The sequence below is a fragment of the Columba livia genome, chromosome 19 (genome assembly GCF_036013475.1).
Source record: "Columba livia isolate bColLiv1 breed racing homer chromosome 19, bColLiv1.pat.W.v2, whole genome shotgun sequence".
NCBI classification, from domain to species: domain Eukaryota; kingdom Metazoa; phylum Chordata; class Aves; order Columbiformes; family Columbidae; genus Columba; species Columba livia.
The window spans coordinates 2,481,244-2,498,070 of record NC_088620.1 but is presented as its reverse complement, the minus strand read 5'-3'; positions in this window follow the sequence as shown (position 1 = coordinate 2,498,070).

The window sequence follows — 16,827 nt, the reverse complement described above, 5'->3', positions numbered from 1 at the left end:
AGCACTTGCTGGCTTCTCCTGCTCTTCAGATGCTCTTTATCCATAATGCTGTGTAGTCATTTGAGTTAATGGGAGGAAGGGAGGGTCATGTGGATCCTCTCGCCTTCAGCAACTTCTATGGGAATGAAAAGTGTATTGAGAAAGAAAATGAAGCCATGTTGGTGTGCAACTGTGTTTTTGTAAAATCTGATAAAATATCACTCAGAATCAGGTTGGCTGGTCTTGGTTCCCAGATTAAAGAATTAAAGATCAACTAAACTCTCCCCAAGTATTTAAGAAATGAACCATCTGTATAAGAATCTAGGACAGATTACACTTAACCTTATTCTGAAGCAAGAGATTAAGATGAGAACAGCTACTGTAATTAAGATGCTGCAGATGCTGTTCACTAAATATTCAGCAAAGGAGATTCGAGACTCTTGTACTGCTGTGAGAGCAAAAACTAACATGGGATCTTTCCTAGAAAAGTATCAGCATTTTGTGAAAACCGTCTCACTCTAATAATTCTGGACTGAACCTTTCACATTTTCTCAGGTAGTGCTGGTGGTTCACTGCTGGGGTCACTTCCCACGGGCTGTGGGGTTCACCTCTGAAGTGTTTAAAACCAGGCCAGGTGCCTATAGAAGGTTGTTCTCTTGCTCAACCACCGCAAAAGCATCTGGAAAAGGGCTTTAGTCCTTTTGTGGGAAGTCAAAGGGAACAGGCAGCCTGAGCCAACCCAGTTGTAGAGCTCGTTTTGGCTTTTCCAGATACGGAGGATCCTTCTCTCACCTGTTTTTAGACAAAATTTACAATTTATAATGAGGCTGTGACTCAGACCCTCAAGAAGTTCTTGAAATCTGTATTGGAAGAGGGTTGTGTGGGGGTGTATTTTTGTGTTCTGTTTTCAGTTTTTGAAGGTTAATGCAATAAAAGGTTTGTCCTGAAACCTTTCTTGGAAGTAAAGTAACTGCTCAAGTGACAGTATGAAATACTGTACGCCATGTGTAGAATCTGCCTATCTTTTTTGTGGACAAAAGGGCTCGTTGCTGATGCCTGCAAGAAATCCAGGCTCCTTCTAACCACAGAGAGCTTCGTGAATGGTCTGTCCAGCCAGGCCTGCCTTTTCTTATGCTTTGGTATTCAAAAGCCTCACCTGAAAGGAAGGGGAACACCTTCAGAATATTATCTGCACTTAACAGAAAGCAACACATTTGAAAGTGCTCCCGAAATGAGTCGTGCATTATTTAAAAAGGGAAGAGTTTTACTGCCTTCCTCAGATCTCGCTCTTCTTGCCCATCAGATTGTTTTATTTTTCCCTGGGAAGGCAGGGTGTTGCTTAAAATGAAAAATTGATCACAGCGAACAGTGCAAACTGGTTTTGCATAAGGCACAGTTATTATTCAGATATTACAATGCAAGGCAGTGAGACCCATGAATACTCACATGGAAGCATTTAAATATAAAAGCTTAGTACTTCCAGCCCCAAACAACCCCTGCAGACTGCCAACAAGCGAGAATCTTACTGGAATACACATAAATCATCTTGTTTCTGACAAATCCTGAAGAAGTGGAGGGAGGTGGAACAGAATCCCTTGCTAATTCCCCCAAGCTGCTGTTTATTGAAATTAGGCAGCAAGGATAAACTATAGCTGGATCAATAATTATCTGTCTAATATAATCAAGTGTCTCCGATGAGAAGCGGCTGTTTAGCACAACTTCTGCCAAAGCCTGGGCCGATGTTTCATGCGAAGAGCTATTGGGCGGCCCGAATGACGGGAATGCAAACTCAGACGTGTCCTGCTGCATCGCAGCGTTTCTGGGGAGCGGGAGCTCCTGCAGCCACCGGCTTGGTGCTGCCGCTTCTGCAGCGGCCGCTCGCTTGTGCACAAGGACGGCACAGTGTTAGGCGCAGTACTAACGTATAGGAAGAGCCAGGCCAAGTCTGGTGAACTCAGAGGCTGCAAATCGCCTTGATCCCACAACAGGCTTGTGTTGGAGCAAGGCAGGAGTGGACAGTCACGTAACACTTTGCATTGCAACCCTTCTGTCCGTTCTTGCTCAAAGTCCGTGATTCTCTGGCCACCATCTGGGTCAGAGAGGTGGAATTAGGGACCTGTACCTTTGAGTGACGGGCCACTTTGAACAACATAATCTATAGAGATAAGGATAAAAACAGGGAGTTCAGCTGCGAACCCTGAAGCACTGTGCAAGTTCACCAGCACTCCCATCAAAACAAGCGAACTGGGAAATGGAAATAACTGAGAAACATTTCCTATAGTGAGAGAGCGCAGGGCAGAATTCATCTTGCCACGTTCTGCCCACAAAGCCCCATCGCTTGAAACTATATTTACCATTCATTTAATAAAGTTGCTAAACCTGCAGGAAAGCCTGTGATTAGATAGCTGAACGGACAGCTAATTGAGACTTGGTGATGAGGATGAAAGCAGAAAAGCATCCTGCTAGCTTTCTCCTTCTCTACAATGCTTTGAACATTTGTCAAGAAGTTCCTTGCATTTTCCTGATTTTTAGGCTTCCCACTCGAAGCTTCACACCTCAGAGTTATTTTGACAGACAACCCAGTTAAACTGTGAATTTAGGCATTTACAAGCAACTTTCTTCTGTTTCCACAGCTCAGCTGCAGGATATTAAAGGCTTGTAGGTGTTACTGATAGTCATATATTGCAGCAATAACGTGTCCTACTGCTATGAACATTGCTGCAGAATTCATCAATTCCATGAAAAATAGTTCCACGTGCACGAGCGTGTAAGTTCACTGCGGCGCTCATGCCTGGACGGGGCCGACGTGCTGACGGCAATAGACATAGATCACTTGTGGCGCTGCAGGATGCTTCCCCACATACATATGAAAATGTCTCTTTGAAATGGAATTCACCATTTTGGACCCTCCCCAACACCCCTGTAGGTACATATGTTCTTGGAGCAACTTAATGTATGTTCTTTTGATAGGCACAGCTGTATCTTTAATATTTTCATTTAAGATAATCCTGCCTGCCTGTCCTCAGCTTGGATATGTGTGTGGCGCAGCCATAGGTGTGAAATCTCCAGAAGTTTGGGGTTAATAGGCGGATTCTTATTTCTGTTGGAAATTTGCATTTCTTATAAATGAAAAATACTTCAGTAACAAACATGAAATCACAATAAATCCACGGGCAAGTACACGCTCGCTCAGTACTTTGGTGGCATCTGCAGAGGTAGCTGCTCACTAGATCCCCTCAGAATGAGGACTAAGGAATTAAAAGCTTTTATGACTAATATCACAGGCTATAGATCTCTCCTGTTGCAGAAGGGCGCTGCTAACGCAGGTGTCCTTTCTCCTTTCTGACGGAAAGTCATTTCCTAACTAGCTAGCAAGAGTCCTAATTAATCTGTCCAAAGTGGTTGATTAGACCGAATATTCTCTTAGTGAAGCTGCAAGGGCTTGTTCTACCAAAAGGTACAATCTTAGAAGGATTCCAAGAGTGGTATTTATTTTAAAGGAGCACAAATGGGTACCCTAGATATTACTGGCAGGTATAAGTTAATAGAAATATCCTCTATGAGCTCTGAGCTACAGCATTGTGAGTAAATTGAGCTCAAGTTTGCTATAAAGGAAGAATTACTACTAAATAAAACCTTGTATTCAGAAAAAGGCTCCTTAAAATCTGTCAAGAATAGGAGACTTTCATACCTGAGCAAATAAAAATCAGTTACCAGCTTGTGAAATCTGGCTCCTCAGAAATTGCCTACCAAACAAGCAGGAGAAACAGTTAAAATTCTAATGTTCCAGGGCTACTTGCTGATCTAATTTTACACTTAGGTGAATAAGTTGAGCTGCTTTGAATTTAGCCAAGTGTAATTTCAATCATGGTTTGGGTCTTCTCCCCTTCTGCAAACGTGTTGGGCAAAATGTGAGACTTCTGCTGAGACACAAAATGTGTGAGGGGCAGAACAGCCACAACTGTGGCCCAGACTAATCCATTGGGGTTGTGTGGATGTCACTTGTGCTTCTGCAAGCTCTTCTTTACCTTTTAGCTTTAGTTAATAGAAGCTCTAGCAATAAAGAGCTAATAAACTTTTGATAGGTATCTGTGATTAGAAATGAATGAAAATGCTCTTTATTCTACAGGGAGAAAAATAACCTTGGATCTCTCCAACAAAGCAGCAGTTTGGCTGCATAGGTACCATGGAAGTAGCCTTAAAACTGTAGCGCTCAGACCTGGTGATTTGTGGTTCTGCTGTTCTGAGAGCTCTTATGCTCGAAGTGCTTTACACGGCAAGAGGTCAATTCTGGCTGACTCCTAAGAATATAAGCCAGCAGCAGTAATATGTAAACTGAGGAAGATTTGACCTCTGGAATGTATTTACTGGTAGGCAGAGGGCATCTTCGGCTCTGTGTCAAAGTAGGAATGTGCAAATGATAGGTTAAATTTAAGCCTGACAGTCTTTGGCTACTGTACCTCTATACTGGTTTATACTGAAAAACCTCTGCAAACAGAAGTCCTGTTAACAATAAAATAACAGAGCTCAGTAGGAATATATGTGAAGGAATACATGCACGTGTATATTCCCAGGGTTGGAGCCCTCCCCAAACATCCCATCGGTGAATGTGGTAGTTGAAGCCATGAATAAAACATCTCGGTTTGGCTCCGTGGTCTCTCCAGGCTTGGTTCATTTCTACTTACTGATTATTACTCACCAAATGTATAGTCTATGGAAATTTAACTAATTTGTTGTTGTTTTCTGGTAGCTGCATCCTGCTGAGTTATTGATCGTCTGGGCTCAAGGCATGCATGTTATTGTAATAGGCTCCTGAGCTGTTAGCACGCCATTGATTCAATATTCCTCTGGAGTAAAGCCGAATATGAAGGAATTTCCAGGCACTGGGAGGCTGTAACTACTTCTCTATAAATTTTCTTAGCCTCTTGAACTCTGAGAAACTCTCCTGGTTGTTGCCAGAACAATATTTCTTGTGATCAGCAGTAGCAGTGAGCAGCTGATTTAAAAAATGAGAGCAAGAGAAACTCCTTTTCTGATGAGAAGCTTCTAAGTGTGTTTTCCAGAGTGATCCCATGTTCTTTCTCTTCCCAGTCTCTGAGCCAGGACACCCTTGTGATTCCAGTGCAGAAACAGTTGATAAAAAACACAGTTTTGACCCCAATTGTGGCTCCAGCCAGCACTGGGACCCCACAATCGGTCCCACTCAAGCTCTTGAGACCTGAGGTTACTCGTTATTTTTCTGTACCTCAGTTTCCCTGTCCACAAACAGGGATGATGCTGTAGCTGTCTCCTGAGGTGCTTTGCACCGTGACTGTTCAACAGCTGTTGAGCACATTGAGTAGGAGTTAGAAAAAGTGAATTTGCTTTATGTTTTGCCCTGCTTTTGTGTAATTCTGGGAAGCAGCCCCAGTTCCATGCAGGATCACGGCTGGAGGTTCTCTAGCTGCTCATATACATGCTCGTATTCAATTATGTGCTTGACTCTTGTTTCTTTTGGTTGGCGGGTGCTTCTTGCAGGGGATGTCACATCTCCTGTGGAATAAGTGACAATGGGTGGGGTGAAGCCTTCCCAACCATAAGTAGGGATCACCTCTATGTGTTGGCATGGCTAATCCCTTGCCTGTTTCATCACTGACTCTCCCAGCTGAGCAACAAAACCCCTGCAAGAAACCAACTTTGGGAAATAAAAGAAAAAAAAGAAACCTGCATGAAACTAAAGGAAATCAAAAGCAAATTATTTTCCAGATTATAGCCCTCCAGAGCTGCTGAGATATTGCCCATTTTTCACAGCAGACAAAAACATTTTCCTGGGGATCAATTTAGCTTCCAGAAGTCGGCTCCTTTCAACCCATAATCCATCATATTTCCCCATTTGCAATCTCTCTGTGTCTGAGTGTTTTAAGTTTCCTATGAATTATTTTATAAAGAGTATAAAGAAGCCTTTCTTCCTGCTGAAATGAGGGAGTTGCCTTTCTGCCCTATCAGGTCAGATACCATTAGACTGTTGTACAAGGGGGCCCTGCTATCCATACCTCCATATTGGCAACTACCTTAGTAGGCTCATCTGTCAAAGAGATCTAGTAATCAATCACTGCGGTGATCAATATGCAGCTTATGCATTCATCATTCCTTTGAGGAGACTATTAGGATGAAGTTGTCAGTGAAACAGGAACAAAGGGAGAAATATACTGAGATGGCTGAGGGGTGTGAATGTGTGTTGGGGCAAGAAAGAGGAGCTTAAAAAGAGGAAATACAGCTCGGATGCAAAAGGGAAAGGATTTTGCACCTTGAGAGAAGGAGAAGTTTGTGACAGATTTATCTGGATGCCCAGGAACATGGTGCAGAAGGTGACTCATCTTTCAAGAGGCAGAGTGGTGTAAAAATTTCCGGATCCCTTGATTGGTGTGTCATGATGATTTGTGGGCTGCTCTGCCAAGGGAAAATGGGTACCACGAGGAGCCGGGCACTGGCGAACCAGGGAGGAATGGGATGCGGGGAAGCTTGCAAATGAATCCATGAGAAGCACGTCGAGGCAGGGAGAGGACTATTTATTTATTGCTCTGAACTCATGCCTTTATTCCATTTAATCCCAGCGCAGGAATTATTGCAAACATTGATGATCACTTCTGCCTTGAAAAACACACGCGGGTCCCCCCAGGTCTCACCAGCGCTCGGAGGCATTTTTGATGAGCACAAGCTCCCTGCCTGGGACACTCTGACCACAAGCCCCAGAAGCACACATCAGATCTGCCTGTGAGCCAGGACTTGGCTTCCATGTTTGCCCAGCCAGGTGATGCTCTGTACCCACCCTGAGCTCCGTGCCCGTGGGGACACAGTGTGTTTGGAATGCTGGAGGGGAGGCAGCTGTGGGAGTTGGCGGTGCCAGGGTCAATACCTCTGGTTGTGCTTCCCAGGTACATGGGTGGCCAGTTTGGGCTGGTTCTGTGCCTCAGAGAGTGGGAAATAAAGATGAAATGCTGGCCTCTCCACGCAGGCACCCAGCATAGCGTATTTCCATTCGTAGGTGTCGCCCAGACCTTCAGGGATGGTGATAAGAGTGTTGGATCAGGCAGACTCAGCTCCTGCAGTAGAAGGATCAGGGTTGGCACCCGGCTCTGATGCCAGGTCCAGTGGAGTCAGCAGAAAGGGTTAATTCAGTTGGACCTTGAAGTTGCAGGCTCACTTACGATTATTCCCTTATCCTGTGGCAGAGCCATTATTTAGTCACTGTAATAATTTACATTAATTGGATGTAATGCATAACAAATTTATGAGACGGGGGCTAGGCTTAGTTTTTGCATGAAACTCATCATTGTGACGTGCTGACCAAGCACAACGGGCTCAGATCTGCCAGTCAAAGGGGGAATGGTGCTGGCCCCCGTGGCAGGACAGGATGGGGATGTGGTTGGCCCTGGGTTGGTGGGCAAACAACATCTCCGCGTGTTACGCACAATCCTTTAAAATCAAGTCCATACAGCTAATTTTTGGATATATGTGTGAATGAGGACTGCCATGGAAAAATATTGTGCCACACTGACATTGTGATTTCTGGGGATCTTGCTTCCTTCCCAGCTCCCATATCCCTTTCCCTGCCTGTTTGCGCTGGGAAGAGGGCTTGGAAAGAGGGATGCAGGTGTGTTTGCCACATGTTGTCTCCTCTCTGCTTGCAAACTGAAAGGAAAGAGGAAGAAACCTGGAGGCTTCTCCAGCTGAGTGTCTGAGCTGGGTCTGTCAGCCCAAAACTGCAGCCACGTGGTGACTGGGAAGCTCTGATCGGGGTCAGAGAGGACCTGGAAACAAAGAAAGGAAAAGCCTGTGATGCGATCTCTGGTGCTGATTAGCTTGACCCCAGTGATTGTGTCTTAAAGCAACACCCATGACCTCTGACCATGAGGTTTTTCCACTGTGATCCAATAAAAGTTGCAGGAATGAATTCTGGTTTGCATGTGGCCCCAGGGTATTTGTCTCTTAACTAATGTTTAAGAAACCTGGGAAAACATAGAATCCGTCCATTAACCTTCATATCCTTACTTTACAAGACGTAGTTTCCTCCTCAGACCTAACGACCATTCATAAAACCCTCAGTCACCTCTAACCTCAGCAGCAAGACACGTGTGCAGGCACGGGCTGCTCTGCTGGGCCACGACCATGTGGACGTGACAGATGCTCCAGCATGTGCCCACCCAGAGAAAACTCCTCCAGAGGCTCTAAACTGACTTTTCCTGGGAACAACACCCTGTTTCGCAGCAACCGCCCACATCTTAAAAACTGGTGCAGGCAAAATCCCCGTGCATGAACCGGTCAGATTAGGATGCCAGCTGGAAAACAAGCAAAATCTGCAGGTCAAGTTGTACAAAGAATCCATCTTTTAGGGACAGTTCTCTTTTGCGTCGAGATAAAGAAATGTCCTGCTGGCATTTTTCTAGGCAGGATCCCTGGAAAGCAATGAAGGAGCTGTCCTGGCTTTCCCTGAGGTCTGGAGCAGAGCTGCCATTTGCAAAGGCACCGATGTCCCCAGCAGGGAACAGAAAACAAGGACAGGGTCTGGCATGTCTTCTGTTCCATGATGGTCCAACCAGCGACCACGAGTCTGAAGCGCTTCTCTCTTGACAGTCTCTTCCAGGGTGCAATGTATCTTAGTCATTTGTACTAATAATTTATTACAGAATTAAGTGTATTGCATAGGAAACATGCCAGTAATGCTTTGCCAGTATATGTACAACGCTTTGTTAATTAAAAGTATTAGGCAATATAGACTCCATTGTTGTGAATTAATCAGTTTAATTATGAAGAGGACTAAGTATCATAGTTAAAATAATAGCTTTTGTCATACACCAAGGTGAATGCCTGGCAAGTGATACTTTTTTTTTCCCTTTAAATAGTAAATCATTGCCCATGCTCATGCTTTGCTTCTCCACCAAGACGCTGCTGAGGGGAAACATGGAGAGAACAAAAGGGAACGTGCTCCAGTTTTCCCACCTCTAGTGAACCCAAACCCCTTCTGGAGCTGCTTTTCAAAGGCTGAAGTCCACTCTGGCTCTTTTCTGAGCACAGGCTGAAGGGTCAGAGGTTTCTGAGAGTGTTCCCTGTCCCAGCGTGGTGGCTGCAAGTTTGGGCTAAGGAACAACCCCCCTCACCTGCCCTGTCCTGTGGGGGCTGCGCTTTCCTTGGCTCCTTCTCTTTTTGTCTGCCCTTCTAAGCCAGGAATCATTGCCATAGACCTTTTTTATTGGGAATAGCGGGATCTTTTTTGGTCTGAGAGGAAAAGATCAATTTGCTCTCTTCATTTAAAAAATGATTTATTCTCCTTTTATTTCCCTCTCATAAATCAGCGTTGGCCCAGGCTCCAGGAGGACAGGCTCTGCAAAGAATAAAACGCTGAAGCATGGGGATGTAAATAAAAACTGAATCCCAAACAGATTCCGGGCATCCTCTGGAGCCAAAGATTCATCTCGAAGAAAAATAGCAGGATGGCCGGTGTTCAGGGCAGGGAGAAGCTCCTGAGCCAGGATGCCACATGGTGTGCAGCGGCTCTGCGCTCATCCTGCCATCAGTCACGCCAGAGCGACCCTGCTGTCCCCAGCCAGCAGCTATGAGGGAGACAAAGTGACTCTTGGTGTGACACTGCAGCAGTTTGGACCACCCCACACCCCAAACTCCGCACACGCTCTTCAGAGCTGCTGCCATCAGGTGTAGGGTTGGGAGCTGGGTCACAACCTCACGGGGCTACTGGAGGTATCAAAACCTGTTTCCCTATTTATTTGTGGGATTACTCTTTTCTCTCAGGTAGGAGTGGAGCGCAGGGGGGTTGGAGGAGGTTTAATCCCCGAGACAAGAGGAAACCTTCGAAAAGGTTAATTGCTGGGCTTTGCATTTTGTGTAGTGTGGGTGCTCACATTACGGCAGCGATGCCATCTGCTCGGCACAGCCCGCTGCCCTGCATAATTCACCAGCCTCGCATGTCGTTGGGATGAGCTCTTGTGGGCTATTCATGAGGAAGTTACCTTTAGGCAGAGCTCAGGTAACCCGTTACCTGACACCCCAGACTGACTTCTGCTCCCTTGTCCTTTTGCCCTTCTTGTTCCTGCCCCCAGGCTGTGGAGCTGACAGCCAGGGACGAGGCAATGGGGAGGAGATGGTCTGTCCCCAGACGCTGCTGCAAAGGCACAGGGGACAGTCCTGTCCACAGACGCTGCTGCGAAGGCACAGGGGACTGTCCTGTCCCCATCTGCCACTGTTCCCCACCCTGCCCTGCTCAGGCATCCTCAGTGCAGCATCACTTGAGTCGCTCATGCCAACTGGGGCAGCAGGTTTGATGCTCTTTCCTGTCCAACCCATCTCCTTGCCCTGTGCATGTGGGTATGGACATGTGCTGTGCAACGACACTTCATTTTTCTTCCCCTGTTAAAAGCTTAAGCCCTTTGGAAATTCCCTCTTGCTTCTTGGCCACTTTTAGGGTTCAGCTGGACAGGGTGCTGGGCTGTCTTGTCGAGACCGAGCTTTTGTCAAGAAAGGTTGGACCAGATGATCCTCGGCGTCCCTTCCAACCTGGTATCCTATGATTCTGTGATGATTCTTTAATGGCCACAAGCTCATGAAGGACCTCAGCTGCGGCCAGAGCTGCTTTAGGGCTCCAGGCTGCCCGATACTCCACTTAACTGACCACAGTGAGGTTCTTAATGCACTTGAGCAGCACAATGTGATCAGGATTTTTTTCCTACCTCTCTGTGCCCAGGCCTTATGTGGGGTAAGTCCTTTCCATGAGGGTTTTTAACTTGATATCGAGTTGGGCTCTGCTGCCAGTGCCCCCTTCTCATCTCCGCTGTGTAACCTGAGTTCTCGCCCCTAGTTTAATAGCTACCTCCCCATGAATATTTAACCAAGGATCTTAGCAGATGAGCTCCAGCTAACATGTGGCAAACAGATTTCCAGTACAATAGGGCCAGCTAAAATGATGATGCATAAAAGAAACCCTGGAAGGAAAGGTTCATGTTCTGGAAAGGCAGTTTGTACATGGTGAGCTGCGAACAGCTGCTCCAATTAGCTGAGGAAGAGGAGCTCTGGTCCAGGAGCCATCTCCAACGAGGCAGCAGCAAATCCATAGGGGAAGGGTTTGTAAAAAGGGCAATTAGGCATTTCAGTGCTGCCCCTCCAGCAACCCAATGTGTAGGGACATCCTGGGCTGAAAGCACTAGATGGACATATAATGTTCACATGTGCAGTCTCTTTTTAGCTCCTTCATAGTGGTAACTTACACATCATCCTCCAGCAATGAGTTCCACGGTTCATTAATGCTCTGGGCGAAAAGAAAGGCAAACCTACTGCCTGATAATTTTACCACTTAATTCTTGTACAGAGAAAAACCAAGAATAAGTATTTTTTTTTTTTTACTCCTTTTCTTGGATGCACTCTTGGTTATTTGCAGACATCTACTGTATACAATTTCTCAATACACCCTACCCAGGTAAATTTGCGGTTCTGAGGTTCATTGATCATGAAATTGAGGCTTAATTTCAGATCTAATGAGAGATTAATTTGGCAATTTCCATTCACCAATGAGGTGAAAACCAGCGGTGCTGTCAATAGCTAAACGTCCTCCTGCTCTGTTGAACAGCCTGAATATTAACAATAATCTCTGCTGCTCTCTTCAGCCAAAAGAGAGACAGCGTGACCCCCACCTCTCAAGGACTCCATTAATGATAAAGGGCCCAGATCACTAAATTAAACAGAATTACTTTGACCCAAATAAGGGCAACAGGTTAATTTTTGCATAAACTGTGGCTGTGTTTGTGCCTGAATTGCTCTGCAGTCCTGTATCGGGGTGTGGGGCTCAGAGGACACCGAGAGGTGAAGGTCTCCAGGAGTCTGTGTGCTGCTGAAATATTGGTTATTTCACTGGGTTTCCCTTGCGAGAAGGATGAGCAGGATTTACAAGGCAGGGCTGCTCTGAACTGAAGCAGCCGTTTGCATGGAATAATTTCCCTTTCAAGCCCTAAATTCAGACTTTATAGCTTCTCCTGCTCCTTTTGGTCACCTCTGTGTTCTTCCCCCCGTCCCCACTTACTGTTTGCAAAGCTTGAATTTGGATCCGAGGAGAAGTGGCAAGAGCCTGCGCTCACAACCTGGCAAATGTAAATCAGGGGGCTTGCCCCACTTTTTAATCCTTGTGTGTGTTTGTATTTCGAGAGGAAATACACCCCCAAAGGCAAACAGTGAGAGCTGGGGGCCTGAAGATTTTAACAGAGCTGGACTTTAGGTCTGTGGATAGCGACACACTTTTTGGGGAGAAAAATCCAGCAACTGATGAGATGAAGGCTTGGCCACTTCTTGGCAAGTCCAGGCAGGAAACCTGGCACAAAGCCTGGCTTAACTCCCACATTTCTGGGACCAACAAGACTCTCCCTCCTAATACATGTTTAGGATTTAAAACAAATCTGTTATGAGAAGGGGGTCAAGAAATCCCACAGGAAAGCAGGCAAGGCTTTGAAAAAGGAACCTAAGCAGTTCAGGATCTTGCTCAAAAATCAGGAGCAGGGTCTGCCTGGTCCAGCCGCCTCCTGACCACGTCCCCTGCCAGGGCCTGCTGCTCCTTCCCTGCTGCTCCATGTCCTGAGGGCAAGGGGTTCTCTGTGGCAAACTGGGGTTCTTCTGTGCTGCCCCAAGGCAAGTGGGGTGCAGGTGGTTCCGTGAGTAACTTCTCACTTTGTGCTAAGCTCTGCAATTTATTGGTGTTAGTCTGGTTAATCTGCTATTACTTTGCATATTAATAATATCTTATTGCATTTGTTCTTAAGAGTGGTATCATGTTGAAGCAATGAGGATTAATGGCACCTCAGTAATATTTACATATTTACATTATTAAAAAGCAATATATCTTTTAGACAGCCCCATACATGGTCTAGAATTGCAGATAATGTTCCTGAACCCATCGCAGCCTTTGCCCCACGTTACCTGTCCTGCTCCCCACCGTCCATCCCGGGGGTTCAATGGGTTTAGCCCCAGTGAGGAGACATGGGCACCCACTGGGTTCCTATCACCCACCCCCTGCCAAGCCGCCCACTTCACATCTTGCTCCTGCTCTTTGGTCCCAGTGAGGACCTGAGCTCTCCTAAACATGTGAGCAAAGGGTCCCCAAACCACCCACCCCCTCAGAGATGGGGGGACACAGCAGGATAGTGGCTCCATCCCCGGTGTGGATACGGATGACGGACATGGGAGCAAAGTTTTGTCCCTCACCAGCAGCCCCCGTTGCTCCCCCAGGGAAAGGCTCTGAGAGTCCGCTGGAGGCTCCCAGTCACCTCTACAGTCCTAAACTTAATTAAAGCTGCCAGCTTCTAATTAAACCACTTAATTAAGTGCCATGTTGTCAGTAGGTAAAGATGGAATAGACTTAATTATGTAATGCAATGACACAGAAGGAAAAACCCCACTTTAAAAGCAGGACAACTCCTAGGTGGGCAGGAGCCCACCCAGCCTGGTCCTGTGCCACTGTGCGGTGCCAGCAGCCCAGCCAGTGTCCCCAGCACCATCCCAGCCAGTGTCCCCAGCAGCAGCCTGATGTGAGCAAGGCCTTTTGGAACTATTTTGAGTTTCTCCAGAAAGTAAACGTCTAAAATTTCCAATAAGCGCACCATACCACCCCTGCCTGGGATGGTCCAAGTAGGGTCAGCACCCGTCTTCTTGCTGGCTCTTCATCCTCCTGAATTGCCCTAAAAGTGGGTAATTAACCCCAGAGCATAGGATTGGCATCGTGACCCCCCTGAATCGATGAGCAGAACCCGCTGCCTCCCCAGGGTCAGGTCTTTGCCTTCTTTGCTCGGCAGCCACTCAACTTCACCCACCAGCTACTTTGTCTTATTTCAATCTTCCTTTTAAAAACTTCTCTGGCTAAATGCTCCTGTCTGAAGGGGTGATGTAACCTAAGTGACTCCCAGGCTGGCATTCTGCGGCTAAGATTAATGGCAATGTCTTGTCAATAAATCCATAAAGACCCCAAACCTGGTGATGAACGTGCAGAAGGTAAAGGCAATGGTTAATATCTTCAAAATAGGCCCCAGAGCCTTTGAGTGCAGGGAAAGAGGAAAGCACTGGTGACCCTTGTTAATCTTTTTATTGGCTCCAGCAGCTATTGGCACCTTTTGCTGGCCAGAAATTTGCAAGTCTTTGGGGAGCAATGATTTCACAGTCCAGGTCTCTTTGAGAGAGGGGAAAAAAAAAATCCCTTTGCTCCTAAAATGGGACCATTCTTCCAAATGAAAATTGACATTTTGGTTTGAACTTCACGACCTCCAGTAATCACACTAATGGCCTTGGCTGGCTGGGAGTGAGCTGGCTGTGGCCAGGACTGATGGGACCTGTATGGATCGCTGGAAATGGGCCGGGAGGTGAGGGCAGGAGGCTGCTCACGGTGGGCTCTGACTGACCAAGGCACTGCAGGTTATCTCTGGTCTGCTCTAGAGACTTTCAGCCACATTGGGTTTGACCACAGGTATTGGGAAAGCAGTCATGGAGCACCCTCAGCCATCCATCCATCCGTGTTGAGCTGTTAACACTAACGAGCACCCAGAGCTGTCTGATTAGCAGCGGGGGGCTCAGAGCAGGGCGAACTGGGGCAGATCTGGGGTGCACATCTGGGGTACACCTGCTGGCCACACATTGTCTTTGTGGGGGCCGGGGTCAGGAATTGGCTGTAACTAAGGATGCAAGGGGGTTCTTTAGTTTTATGTTTTTTAATACCTCATTTAGTAGGTTAATATTCCATGTTATTTTAGGCTGCTTTCTCTATACATCTGCCATCCAAGCCCCTACAGATGTTTTGGGATTCTTTAATCCTGACAAAGGACTTAGTGTTAAGGAAAAATGGGTTACATAAAGATCCTTATCTCCTTAAGAAATAAAGCATGTTTTGGGCATATTGTGTACAAAACAAGACTAAAATAGAGGCAGAACATTCTGGGGCCACTTACCAGATGTGCAGGTAGGAGAATGTGGGTCTGGTTTGCAGTTTTCCTGCCTGTGTCCTGGACTGGTGCTGCTGGGGTGTCCCAGGGCTGAGTAGCAGTGTGGAACAGGCACCGTGGGGCAGGAGTGGGGGTGTTTTTATAGGAGGCAAAAGTACCAGTTCTGACACAGCACGGGGGAATTACTGCGCTCTTATAGCTTCCCACTAACAGAGTCTCCTGGATTAGACAGCAGGAGTTTTGCATTGGAGAGGATGCTTCCCAGGCTCAGGCTGATGCTCACTCCTCCCTGCCAAGGACACAAGTCACCCCAGGTCACCCTCTCCCAGCCCTGAGCCGCCCTGGAGATTCCAGGCTGATGTTACAGTATTTCAGCCCCTAAAACTGACCAAGTTCTCACATTTTTGTGGCTCCATTGATTGATCCAGCCCATGTAAATGAGGAAAAGGCACTGCAATCCTCTGAGGTCTGAGGCAGAATATCAAAAGAGCCGGGGGCTCATGATGCTTTAATTAAAACTTAGTTTAATTAAAAACCTTGGGAGCTTTATTAGACTCAGTAATTGATTTAATTTTCTTGTGGAATTCTATTACAATACACTTCCCAGCATGGTGGCTTCAGGATCCTGGCCCCAGGACCGTTCTTCTCCCTGCACCTTTGCTCTCTCCAAGGGACAACACACAAGCTCCTTGGGGCATTCCCACCTCGGGGGGTCCGGCGGGCATGGCCGGGCTCTCACCCTTGTTAAATTAAGTTGTTCTCTGTCCCTCAGCTAACGGGGCGGCCAAACCGACCCTGGTCCTTCAAAAAGGAGCCGGGCCAGTGGCTGCATGTGGGACTTGTGCACTCGAACACACTCTGATCTCTCCGAGGTGACATGAGAAACCCTCCGTGTTGTCTCTAGGGCTTTGTCTACTTTGGCACTCTGAAAACTGAGTTTTTTGCAAACAGACTGTTTGCAGGGGGAAGGTAGCAAGACACAATCCACACCATGAAAGATTTTGCAGCAGTTCCCACAGGCGAGGGTGCCCGATGTCCCCTTGTGCTGCCCAGACAGGCTGGCACACTTGGCCTTGCTAAATCCCCTTTTTGCTTCCAGCTCTGGTCTCCGCTTGCTGCCTTAAACTAAAGCAGGTGCCTCAGTGCTGGGAATCAGCTGCCACATCCCATCCCAGCTCAGGCTGTATTTGTGTGGCAGAAAGGACTGGTGGGGGAAGATCCGTATGAATTGCCCCAGCCGTCTGGCAGTGGATGCTCTGGAGATACACCCGGTCTTAAAGCCTTTCTGGCCAGGACATGGGGAATCAAATTGTAAAATAAGAATAATAATTAAAAAAAAAAAAGCCACCACACAATGATTGTCTGTTCTGTATTTATTTCATAACATCCAGAATTAATAGGATACAGGAGTTAAAGCAACCATGGCAACTGAATGCAGAAAGGGCTGTCCTTGTAAATAAATGAATTCATAAATAACTCACAAGTGCTGATATAAAAAGTCATGGGAATCTAATGCAATGCTAATGCAATTCAAGCCTTCCCTTTTTTACATGCAGTGTTAGAATATTAGGTGTGCCTTGCTTTGCTCTGTGCTACAAGTGTCATTCTTAAGATAATAGAACTTGCTAATTGTACCAGGAGCCAGGCTGTGATTGATGAGGGCTTTGGGTTTTTGTCTCCTCCATGTACTTGCTCACAAAACGTTGCACCATTAAGTTACAGGCTGATCGGCCGGCAACTAATTCAGGAGAGTTGGGGAGGAAGGAGCAGGATTGTCCCTGTCACGGTCCCTGAGGTGCCCGCCAGCCGGGCATGGGGTCTTTGAGAAGACATTGCTATATATTCAAAGATAGTTTTGGTTTATAAATACCTTGTTCCTTTTCTCTTC